This window comes from Passer domesticus, chromosome 8, assembly GCF_036417665.1.
Source record: "Passer domesticus isolate bPasDom1 chromosome 8, bPasDom1.hap1, whole genome shotgun sequence".
In the NCBI taxonomy this organism is placed as follows: domain Eukaryota; kingdom Metazoa; phylum Chordata; class Aves; order Passeriformes; family Passeridae; genus Passer; species Passer domesticus.
The window spans coordinates 31,604,413-31,617,452 of NC_087481.1; the positions used below are offsets into that span (position 1 = coordinate 31,604,413).

Genomic DNA, 13,040 nt, shown 5'->3' on the forward strand with positions numbered 1-13,040 from the left:
TGTGTGTGTCCTTGGGCTTGGAGTTCCTCTTCCCAGTGCTCACAAAGTTCTGTCTTCCTAACTGTGATGTACAGATCAGAGCTTGGAAAATATATTGGGGCTCCCATTTCTCCTCACCTATTTTCATATACAGGCAACCAGAGCCAGAGTTAAAATTACACAATTTAAACCTTAATCCAGGATCAGCATCCAGAAAATCAATTGACCTTTCCCTGTATCAAGATAACTAATAGTTTCAACAAGTTTACTTTCTATATAAATACTTTTCTATAGAAAAGGACATCAAATTTGTTTCCTCTAAAATCTCAGCAAAAAGAGACTATACTTATGAGGAGAATGGCATAATACTTTTTTAAGCCACCTTGAGACAACCATCAATACACTTCAGAATATTTCAATGAATTTTATCAGCATTTAGGAAGGAAAAAGAATGCCTTGAGCCCAGCCCTGCCAGCAAATATTTCCCACCATTAACTTCAATCTCAGTATTATTTCAGATGACTGCATTGTAGGCACAATTTTCTAAAGCAGTGTGGACACTCTACTACATTGATGGCCACAATTTTCCCACATTTACCATTATTTGCAAATATGGATACAAAGGTAATTAGTAATCTTTTGGAAAGTTCACATGCATACTTCATGTTAACAACCTCTCATGAAGAAACTCACAGAACTTTGTAAAATTGGAATTTATGAGACCAAGCTCGAACTACACCTTCATTTGTCTCTGTATGGTTTCATAAGGAAAATTATTTTGTAATACCTGGTAGAAAACTTTCTGACCAAAAGCTAAAAAAAATAATCTCTTTTTTTTTCATATATGTAACATCACCAGAAAAATTTTATTTTCATTTCCAAGTTTACATATATACTGACCTTTTTTGAGGAGCAATTTCATTTTGCCTCATGCATGTCTATCTGAGCTGTAGCCCATCTTCCTCAGATAGCTTCCATCTTACCAACACTATCATAAGTTTTTCTTCAGTTCTCAAGCTACTTATTAACATTGTAATAACACGCTAAATCTTGAAAATACCTCTTAAAATTCTCAGCTTCAAAGTGCATTTTCCAAAGGCCCTAGGATATATGACTATTTCCCAGTTAATGTGATAATCTGACAAGATATTTTCAAATTATACATTCAAAGTAGCCCTGAAGAGATGGAGATATGACAGAACTTTCTAAATCTCTATATTTATTTGTATTCTCTAAGTCTGGTTCACCTCACCAACAAAGTAGCTGGGTACAGATTTAAATGGCAAACAGATCAAAGCCTTCAATTTGCCTTAAGGGACTTCTCAGGGGCACTGGAGCCAGCAGATCCTTTTCAACTGTTGCTGTGCTGTTCTGCACTCAGAGAAACTCCTTCTATTTCTTCTTCAACCTCAGACAGAGCAATTTTACCTTTTTAGTTCCCCTAATTGTCCCAGCAACTGAGCAATACAGGTTAACACCTTTTTCTGCCTGTCCCTTGATGCTCTCGTGACTGAGTTTAAGTTGAATTTTGCCAGGTAAAGTGTTGTGTGTATGTAAGATACATATTTTTCTCCAGGGCCTTGTTCAGTAGTTTTCTGGGCTCCTCTGCTGCATTTCACAGTGTATGAATTTCACAGTTAACTTACATTCCATGCACAGTTTTTATACAGAGGTAAACTACACCCCTGGGCAATTTAGCAATGCTATTTGTGGAAGAAAAAAAAATATATATAAAACACAACTTCCTACATTGTAAGTCTGTCACAAGTTACAGACTATAAGCTCTTCTCCCCTGCAAGCCCAAAAGAATGCATCATTTTAAAGCACGTTTTCTCTTTCTGCAAACAAAAGAGATCTAAAATAATTTTCTTCCCTATTAATTACCCCATGTCACAGCTTATTCATTTATTCTTCTGAGAAAATACATTTCAGAACCAAAACATGACACACATCCTGCTCCAAGCCTTCCTCTTACAGCATCCTTTAGATGTGCCACTTCTACTGACTCAACAACCACCCACAACTTCTCAAGGCAAGAGACAAGACTTCAGATTACAAACAGTCTCCCTGCAGGATAGCAACAACAAAGACCAGTTATCAGCATTACCAAAATCCGGTTTAGAGCCCCAGTGCCACCATGAATGCAGGACATGAACTCCCATCTTTGATCAACAAGCTATTTCTTGCATACCACCAAGTACTTTTCTTCATGGTGACCTGCACAAAGTGCAACACCTCTTTGAATGTTATTAACACAAGAAAAAATTACAAACACCTTGAAATTATGACAATGCATAATCTGCCTCAAGTTCACAAAAGTTTTAGGAAGTGCTTTTTGACCAAACTACCATTTTAGTCTGACTACATTTAAGTACTAGCATTGCCAGAATGCCCTATAGCAAATACAACTGACCACTGCTGTAATTTCTTTTTTATGTTCCTGATATTTTGCCATTCTTTAGAGCTATAGAGATGCCTTGAAGAAGCAGCTCTGGCTTCTTGTCCCTGTGTGTTCTCCATTTCCTTATAATGGCAGTGATGGACAGCTTTAAATGTTAAAATCTAAAATAAAAATATTTTAAAAGAGAGGAAGATTACCCTTCATATCAGTGAAAGCAGGATGAGAGGCTTAATTCTGTAATGCAAGGCTCACTGCAGCAGGTAACACAGAGGAAGCTACATGAAACTTAGAGGTTTCACCTGTTGGTCACTGAAAGGCACTAAGTCTTCCTGAGACACTTTTCATTTCCATAATGCAATCCCACTTCTTGTAATATAAATGAAAAAGACAAAACCTTAGTTTTGTCATGTAGATATAGTAAGCATTTACAAACCTTAGAATATACCCTGACAAAGCATCTGTGTATTGCTGCCAACAGATGTCATCACGATGATTAAAATGCAGTGGAAATAAAATAATCCAGTAAATCATGAAAAGCGTGTTCATAAAATCTATTGCATTGAGCGGTGGCAGGGAAGAGGGAAATATGGGGGAACACCATGTTACCAAACAGGAGAAGACAAGTAAAAAAGACATCAGAATTTGAAGAGAAAATTTACATTTACAGACCTCACCAGGAGGTAGAATGATGGACCTGTTGTTCATACAAAATGGGGCATGACTAAAAGTGATGAAGTGGCTCTGGAAAGTGCAACCACAGACAGGAAATTCTCCTCAGCTAGATGCTTTTGAGAAACTGGAGTTTTAGTTAAGAATCCCAGGCATAAAGATACCAGCTACAACACTACAGTCCCTGACTTGGCAATAAAACACTAAGAACAAATCAAATGGACAACAGAGAGAAACACTTCCTGAGAAAAATGCTGGGTTACTGAAAAAAATGTCCTCTCAAAGACAGTAACAACAGTAGTAAGTCTACTCAAAGGCACTTTTGAGAAGTAGGCTTGCAGATTTGATTCTAAAAGAATCAGGTATCACTAATGACATTGCCCAGATGACTCTCAGGTTCATCTGATGTTACACTATATTTCAAAATAGCAGTGTAAAAGCAAAGAGGACACACCATGGTCACAAAAATGTAAACTGCCCTCAACACAACAAAGCATCAAGCCTAAAGAAAGACAGTTTTTAAATGGAAAAAAAAAAAAAAAGTTAGGTAGTGCTGAAACATGAGATTACTTTTCATGTGGACAACCCATTGCTTTAATCCAGATATGGGCGTGCTCCTGTCAAGCTGTCCTGGACAAGGGGCTTTCTATAAGCTGAGGTTTGTCAGCCTCAACTTCTGCCACACTGTATGTTTCCCCATCTCATCCTGTGAGCACAAATCCCTTTTCTCCCCTTGGAAAGTGAAATGCCTTGCACAGGCTGATTATTTCCAAAATAATTACTGGTCTAGGATGTGGCACCCCTGCCCTTCTCCAGCCTCTTTAAAAACCAGACCCATACTGTGCAAACACCTTGCTCAGACCAGAGGAGGAACAAGCTTTCTTTATTTCTGTTTGGGTCACTAAGTCCTACCCATATCAAAAACATTGTTACTTCCACAGTAACTGATGAACTTCAGGACAAAAGCAAGCTGAAAGGAAAGAAAAAAAAAAGAAGTTTCACTAAAAAACCAAAAAAAAACACTTAAAGCAGATAATTGGGTTGCTCCCTTTTATTTTTTGTGCACTTCAGCATCCTAGCCCTCTCTGGTTTGACCCTTGCAGACATCACATCTTATCTTCCTTTTCTCTAAACTTCTCAGATAACTTTTCTCATTCCAAAAATATTTTCAAGTAAGACAGAAAATGGGCAAATCATCAGTCATTTCAAATAGAATGCAGCTAATATTTCACACAAGACAATGCTCAATTTACACCAGAGTTTACTTGGGAGTTATGAAGCATTTTCTAAGTCAATGTAAAATTAAATTGAAACAACTTGTTTTAAAATAAAGATTTGCAAATGCACAAAGACACTGAGAGACTCTGTCTCCTGTAAGCAAACTTCTCCTTCCAACATCCCAAGTTTTACCTTTGTTTAGGAACAGAGAGGTTAAGAAGACAAAGGGCTATGGAAATGCTCTAGATCATTACACAGTTTTTCTATTGAGAGTATTATCAAGCAGCAAATAATTGGTGTTTCCTAAATATCATGTAATGGCATAAATAAGGTCATTTACACACTGACAAAGACAATTCCCATTAACTTTACAAACATTCAGTTCTATGGAAAATCCTTTTATTCAATTTCTAAATAAGAACAAACCAGATTGTCAATGAGATTTTGAGGACATTGAAAGCATTTCATCAGCAATGTTAGCAGTCAAAATCTCCAAGATTCAGATAAGTAAATTAAAAAGCAGAGGATAAAATGACTAGACTAAGGAATAGGATACTTAATGAGTCCCTGGCCCCACTGGGAGTTTTTGGCTTGAGATTCATGTGTTTATATAGGATAAATTAATTTCTTAGATATTATTCTGTTGACTATATGGGGGAGAAATTGTTTTCTTACTGTCCTTTTACTCCCTCTATGAAAGGTTGCTAAGGGAATAGTTCTCAGTAAGGTCAAGCAGCAGAAACCCTGCTGTGTGTTTTAATGCAGCCAAACAACACTTGAAATTAATGCCTCTTGGTTCTTTCTACCTTTAAGGACTGGCTGTTAGTGCTTTCCAGTATTCTTACTGCATACATGAATATGTAATAGGCAGAAGAGAGAAAATGGACAGGCACAACAGGGTCAGAATGAACAAACTTCACAAAAGCTGTGCTAGTGCAGACAGCCTCTTCCTGATAAGGCAAACCTTTCAGGCCATAAAAAGCACTCCAAACCCACAAACCTGAACCCTTTTTCAAACACAGCAATCAAAACTCCAAATTATAATTAAATGCAAGCTATTAGGAAAAACATAAAAGAAAGCCTTTCAACATAGTTCTCATTTCAGATATTTATTGCCAGAAAGTTATGTAAACGAAAGAAGACCTGGTATATTAGCATATCATTATTATCTGCCTTTGAAATTCTTTCAGATCTACATATGATATAAAATGAGTATCTCAAAATGTTCTATACTACTTAACAATCTCAATTCCATTTCCTTCACAAGATTCCTAATATGAAAAGAGCTGCACTAAGGATCAGCATCAGCTGCTCCCCTTCCTCAGTGAAGAGTGAGATGGGAAGGATTCTCAGGATGACACCAAGGATTTCGACCTCAGAGCCAACACAGTTCTGTGTAAGGAAGTCTGAAGGACTTGTATGTGCCCTGTGCATAAAACATATCATTCCTCACTCTGAAACCTGACCACTTTCAACAGGTTTCCAAATGGGAAGGACCTACAGCATTTCCGTGTGTAAGAAAAATCACTGCAAGTACTATGACATCAAAATAAAAGAAGTGTTAAAATGAGACATTGAACATGTAAACAATTTTTCAAAATCATCAACTCAAATAACTGAAAATTATGGAAAAATCTCTTGCCAAGAAAAAAAAAAGAGCTCTGTGGATCAATTTTGTTCTAGCAGGTCGCTTTCAGAAAAACACACACATTTGCAGGTTTAAAAAAAAAGTTAAGTTTCCTACAATTACAAGACTCACACAGAAGCATGATTCCAACAATCTAAGTAATATTGTTTTTTTCTGAGGGGCAAGTTGAAAAAACACCTCTAAGCAAAAGATGACAGAGACAAATAAAGACACATCAGGAATTCCCCTCAGAGGAAATTTATTATGAATAAAAGTATGAGAAACATTTTGATTTTTGCCTAAAAAAAGACTTGGGCTGCTCTGAAATGACAAAAAGTGAAATCTGAAGTAACTGTTTCAGCTACAGTCTTGGTGTGCTGTGTCTTACAGTCAGGCACTATTACAGCTGTATAACTTGGCTTTGAGGCTTTGTTTTATTTCCCTTCCAGTAAACAACTGTGGTAAGCCACAAACAGTTTTAATAAACATGACATCCCCTCTATTCAAAAAATGTGCAGCTTTAACTACTTTCACTGAACGGCTCAACCTCAGCATGATAAATTACATCAAAATATTAAATTCATCTCATTCAGCAAGTATAAAGATGTAATTTCAAATGTAATACTTAAATAGTCAATCCCCTAATCATGTGTAGCTGGAAGATTCTGAACACAGAAAGGCTCAAGGCATATTCCCTGCTGGACACATTACAGCAAGTCTAGCAATTAAATTATTTGTATGGAATATATGGGCAAGTATATATATGCATACATCCAGATTGTATTGCACAGTTCAGGATCCTGTTCTTGAGCCATTATTTTAACTAGATCAGGCTGAGGAGGTTTTGTGTACTCATTTCACTTTTACAGATCCTCCTCCACATTAATGACTGAGAACAGCTGCCACAGACAAACAAAGTGCTCGGAAAATTATTTTCTGTAAAAAACAATAAATAAGCAAAAACACAAAGAAAATCTTTAACCCTGAAACACGTTCCCTAACATTTTTATGAACACTGCTTATTTCTGATCTTTTGGGATAATTTCTAACATACCAGTTAATGAGTAGTATATTTTCCATAATGAAATCCCTGAATAAGAAACCCAACTACAGCTCCTTGGTAAATGAGTAGGATCAGCAGCAGAATCAGTGGGAAAGACCATTACATACTGAAAAAGAACTGTAGCCTAACCTGCAGCTAATTTTCTATATGAGATCCTCAAGAGAGATGGGTCACCCACACCTTACATGGAAATAAAAGTATTAGCAGGTCTGCAATTAGAAGAAAGAAGAAATGCACTTAACCTGCTATGCAAATGGAGGAAGAAAAAAAATAAAAATAACTCTTTCAAACTAAGTCTTTTAACTGCAAAGCATGAAAACAATAAGGCATACCCTGTCATCCTAGAGCAAGCAGGGACTGAGATGCCTCTCGTGGCCTCCTCTCTACCCCCAGACTCCACCAAGCTGGGGCAGGACCAGGTGCTCCAGTCAGGTCCCATCTACACTGCTGGTACACTTTCCTTTCCACAGAAAGCCTCTTGCTCCCTTGGGATGCTCAGCTGTGACACATCCTTGTTCCCCTGAGTGCCTGCAGCACCGGTGTGTGACACTGTCACACCAAGCTCCCGTCAGCCGAGCCCCAGCCTGAGCTGACAGGAACCTCTGCAAAGGCAAAGCACATGGCTGGGGTGGAACTAACCCTGGTACAGCCTGTGAAAGCACCCAAACTGCACCAGGGGCGTGCTGGAGTGGGACTGCCTCCCAGAAGTAGCAAATATTCTGCAGCCGCAGTTAAGCTGCGACCAGAACAGAACAGCTGTTGGCTACCAAGTAACAAACAGCAAGAGGGATGAACCAACAAAACAAAAGGGTATACAGATACTGGCCAATAGTCTGTAGCCTGCCTTCATCCTCAGCACCAAAGGGACTCCCTCATAGAACATCAACTCCTTTCCTGCTTACTGCACATCCCTGCTTTCATAACAAATGCACAAGAATATCAGGTGATGGATATTTTAATTTGCTGTTTTCGTTAGCTCTGAAAACACTCCTGTTTATAATACACCAGGACATACAACTGCAGAGCATAAACAAGCACAATGAGACGACAGTGTCACAGATGTCTTCACTGTGGCAGTCCTTAACAAGTCATGGTCTGACCTCAGAGGGCCCAAGGAGGTAAAACTGTTAAACCCATTCACCCCACTGAGCAACAGATTTTAAACGCAGAGAACCAGCAGAAAAAAAACATGTAATTGTACAGCAAGGCCTCTCTGACCACAGGTGGGAACCCCAACCTACACTTTCTGGTTGGCTTTTAAAACTGTTGAAAGTTGGTATTAAACTGAGGAAAAAATATATGTAACACTATTTGCTTTCCAGAGAGTTAGGAGTGTGCCTGTCAAAACTTCCAAACAAGACCTTGCACCCCAATGAAAACAGTGTGAAATCTGTGTTCAAGCATGGAAGAAGAGTAGATAAAGGTAAAGTTACTTGACAGCAAAAGACTCAAGAGAAAACACTGGAAAAAAACTGACAGTACATCGATATAAACCAATCTTTTGCAATTCTGGCAGATGGGATTTTTTTCTCTAATGCTTTACTTTAAAAACCTAGGTACAGCCTATAAGTCCTACCCACGCACCCAGCTCCCCAAGCCAGTGTAGTCAAATCAATAAATTTTTGGGTTTGTGGTCTTTTTTTTTTAATTAAAAAAATTAAATAATGATAATAATAAAAAACCCTAGTAATTTGTACATGCAATATTTCACAAATAAATGTAAATAGCAATGGAGTTGCTGAGTCTGGTTCTCCAGATCTGTATATCATCTTATTTGATCAGCTTATACCCTCTCAACAAATAAACTGTAGAAAGCAACTGTGGTTGTAACATCAAATATATGTGCTGAGACAAGAGAGATCAAGAGCCATGTGCTGATCTATTCTCCCCGAGATCCAGTGACGTGATGTGTGGGAATGGCTCGAAGCTGTGCCATGGGAGGTTTAGACTGGACACGAGGAAACATTTCCTTACTGCAAGGGTGGTTAGACACTGGAACAGCCTTTCCAGAGAGGTGCTTGATGCCAAAGCCTGTCAGCGGTTGAGGCATTTGGACATTGCTCTTAACAACACGCTTGAACTTTTGGTCAGCCTTGAATTATTCAGGCAGCTGGACTAGATATTGTTGTAGGTCACTTCCAATAGTCTATTCTGTCTATTCTATTTTATGTCAAGTACAGATCATTACCAAGTGCTACAGACTATGATAACAGATCACATTCACTCAATGGTATACAGCACAGACACCCAAAAACTAAGCAGCTCTGAAACCACGGCAGTGTGTATAGGACTGACAATAAACCCATTCACAGAACACCATTCTTGTTCTCAAATCACATTCTGATTTTCCAAATTTGTTCTGGTTTCCAGAACTGACAGCATTTTAACAACAACAAGCACACATACAAGGCCTCTCAAATTAGAAACAATTCATTTGGAATTGCTATGCAGAGAGAACAGCAAGTTTCAGCTCCAGGAAAGCTCCATAGATGTGTAAGCATCATCCACTGAGAAAAAGGGGTTTAAAGTTTTGCAGTTTCTGAGCAAACAGGCTCCTTTGGATCCCTTCTCCTAAGGATGCTACAAATGGCAAGGATTAGCTTTCTCACGTCCCAGTTTTGACCTACAACTAACTATGTCCCCTTTGAAAGCAACATTTTAAAAACTTATAGGTCAGGTTTTTTGGGTTTTTTTAGTTTAAACATGCCATCACATTCTCAAGCCCATCCACAAACCTGTTTGCCATCCGTATGTCATGCACACAATCCCTTCTGAGCACCAATGACAGGCTCAGAAATCTCAATTTGAACATAAAGCTTAAAAAGTAGCTTCGAGCTTATTTGAATCCTTGAATCACAAAAAGGTTACTACAGTACTAGTTTAAATACAGGCCACACAAAAACAAGCTCACACTGCAATCATTTCACTGAAACTGAGCACATAACTCTTTTGGAAGCTAGAATCTAGTTTAACTTCATGTTTGTGGTTTGAGCTTATTTCTCTAAATCACATGAAAAGAACAATGATTCCCCATGTATATTTCCTCCCATAACAGTCAGTGAAAAAACAATTTTTCCCTCAAGAAATTGCCACATACATAAAAGCAATATTCTACCAAATGCAACAACAGCTTGCAAGGGCAGACAAAACAGGACTATTTTATGCACACACCAGGGTCTGTTCATTCTTTACTATTTCATCCCTTGACACTGGAGTTCCTTGCACCCATTTGCTGCACTTCGTTGTAGAGTGAGTTTGATGGGACCAAAACAATCTCATTACTTATCGACACAACGGGATCTTGTTTATGCAATATACATTGAAATTAAAGACAAAGAAGGGAACAAAATTTATACTTTTTGTTAACTGCAGTTCTCTGGTACCTGACACAACTGGTAACATGAGTGTCCACCAACTCTTTGAAGAAAAAGCATCTCTGAATGTTATTTACCAATTACAGTCACCAGAGAGTATCACTATAGTTCCCTTATCTCACTATAGCAAAGTCCCTAGAGTTTTTTTGGGTTTTTTCCCCAAAATCTACCAATACTTCTCAGCACATCCCAGCACTGAAAACTACTATGTATGAAAAGCAAGGTATCTTTTGTTTGGCCTTTAGTTCTGTAAATGCATTGTTCCTCTAAGAAAACCCTGCTGGTACTACTCTTCTGTGCTTCCTACCCATGCAGATGTTCTCTAACTGCACAGTAAATGTCAGGACAAACACATGCTAGAACAACCTCAGTAATTAAAGTTTCATCATTGTGTAATAGACATTGTTATGTGGAATTATGACTTTCTGTAATTCTACCAGCACAATATAATTGAAATGAAGGTCCATCTTTAAAGTTCTCATTTGAAAAGACTTAAGGATAATTTACAACGTCATCTTACAAGACTGTGCAAAAGACACTTCAAATAAAAACAGTATTTGATTGGTTTCCTTGTGTGAACTATTCTGGTGGTGATAGACAATGGTCTATTTTTATTCCAAATTGGTTTTCACTTGTAAAAAAAGTTCCATCCCTGTGAAGCTAAGGCTTGCAACATTGATTTCCATGCCACTGCTTGGAAAGATGCTGCAGAAGAATAATGTGGATGTCAGGGCGTTTTATGTAGTGGCAGCAAGATTCTGTGAGCAGTCTGGGCAGTGGATTTGCTCCCGGGTTGTTCTGACTACTACATGCACTATTTTACCAAAATGAACAGGACATACAAACAGTGAGATACAATGAGATTTTGAATAAGCAGAACAATATTAAGTAACACTGGGCAATGAGACACTGCTCAGTAAGAACAGACCAGCAACTTGTACATCCCGTGGATTGTTCTTCCAACATGGATGACAGTTTCAAAGGTAGGAAATTAAATCTTAAAGTAAAAATAAAAAGACCTGACCTGAACCAACAAAGCAAGCCAGGAAACTGAGCAAACTCAGACACTCTTTTCTTAGGTCTCCCATTGTGGCAAGCTTTTACATACAGAAAGGATCATTCCACAGCCCACCCAAAAGAAAACACCTTGATGTGCCTTAATAAAGCAGCGATAGAGAACAAGTTCTTTTTGGAATAGTGAAGACTCATCAACCATTTCCTTAATTCTCCAGCATGATATCAGTTCATGAAAGAGCAATTCAAACCACAATGTGCAGTCAAAGAGCATTTTGGAACGGACAGTAGAAAACACATTTATTTACATATATTCAGGTAGCACAAAGCTCCTGTAACAAAATGGCTGAAAATCTGACCAGCCTCTTTTCTGTGGTTGCAGCACAGAAATTCAACAGAGAGAATTTATTTTCATAGTAGTCTTCATAAATGCAACCTCAATCTTCAAGGTTAGCAAATAACTCAGTTTTTAAAAAGTATTACTGGACCAAGAAGGATCCTCCACTAGGTCATGCTTTCCTGCTTTTAACAAAACTGAGCAAAAGGACCCCATGCACCCGACTGCCAGCTCAGACTGCTGGGCATCCAAAATGGTTTCATACAGTTTTACTTCTGAGAAGAGACATTGTTGAAAGCTATTGTTCAGCCAGCCAACTACTGGCACTTCCATGAATATGAATAAGCTCCAATATAGGACACTGAGTTTTGCAAATGTAAGAAGATCCAATTGTTCTGTTATTCTTTGCCAATAAATCAACCCACCAGTATTTAGAGATTTTTGGTCTCCGCTGGTGTCTGAATATGTGGGTGGAGTTTTGTTTTCAAATCCCCTTCTTCCCATTTTTATAAAGATTTTTTTCATAGCACCTTGCTAAGTTTTCAGAGCAGCTGAAGAAATCTTACTGTCAATGGGATGAGGCCCTTGAAAATATATATATTGTTGTTTCTCCTGATAGTATTAACTAGCACCTACTCTGAGGACAAGAACGAGCAGAAGAAATTGTTCAGAGTTCATGAAAATTAACATTTGGTATAATTTTGTAGCCATAATTTACATGTACACAACTTAGACATAAATACATATGGATAAATGCAAATTTTCATACCGGGAAAGATTCACTGTGCTCTGTAAAACTAAGGGTAAGGCTGGTGATGAATCATTTTTTAAATATTCTAGTCTGGGTATATAAATAGCTTTCTGTTTCTAGAATAATTACTACTGGAAAAAAACCCCTTAAATAACCTAGGCCATAATTAACCTTCGCTTCGTTAAATCACAAATAATATATTTTTAAAGTCTTATTTGTAAAGCTGATTAATTTAAACGTTTCCCTTTTGCAAAAAAAAAAAAAAAAGAAAAATCTAATTGGAATGATTTACGAACGGAGCTACTTTTCAGATCTTGCAAACTCTGGGAAGGTGGTTTCAGGCGGCTCCCTCACCCCCTGGCCGGCCCCCCGAGGATGCTCCACGCTCACGCTGCCGCCCCGGCCCTGCCTCCCTGGATGCTCGGGGAGAGGTGCGGTCGCTCCCGCACCTTCCGCGGCCGCCCCGGCCAGAGTCAGCCGCCCTGCCCGGCCCCTCGGTGCCGCATCACCGCCTCCCTCCCTGCGGCCGGGACCCTGCCCGTGCCCTGTCCCAACGCGTCCAGGCGTGGGGTAGCGCTGCGACGTGGTCCGGCCTGCCCTGGGCACT

General features: G+C 38.7%; 1 protein-coding gene across 20 annotated transcripts in view; it reads right to left on the reverse strand.

Annotated features, from left to right (window-relative positions):
- GRID1 (glutamate ionotropic receptor delta type subunit 1) overlaps positions 1–13,040 on the reverse strand; it is a 539,628-nt gene that overhangs the window by 466,830 nt on the left and 59,758 nt on the right. The gene's annotated exons all lie outside the window — the stretch shown is intronic.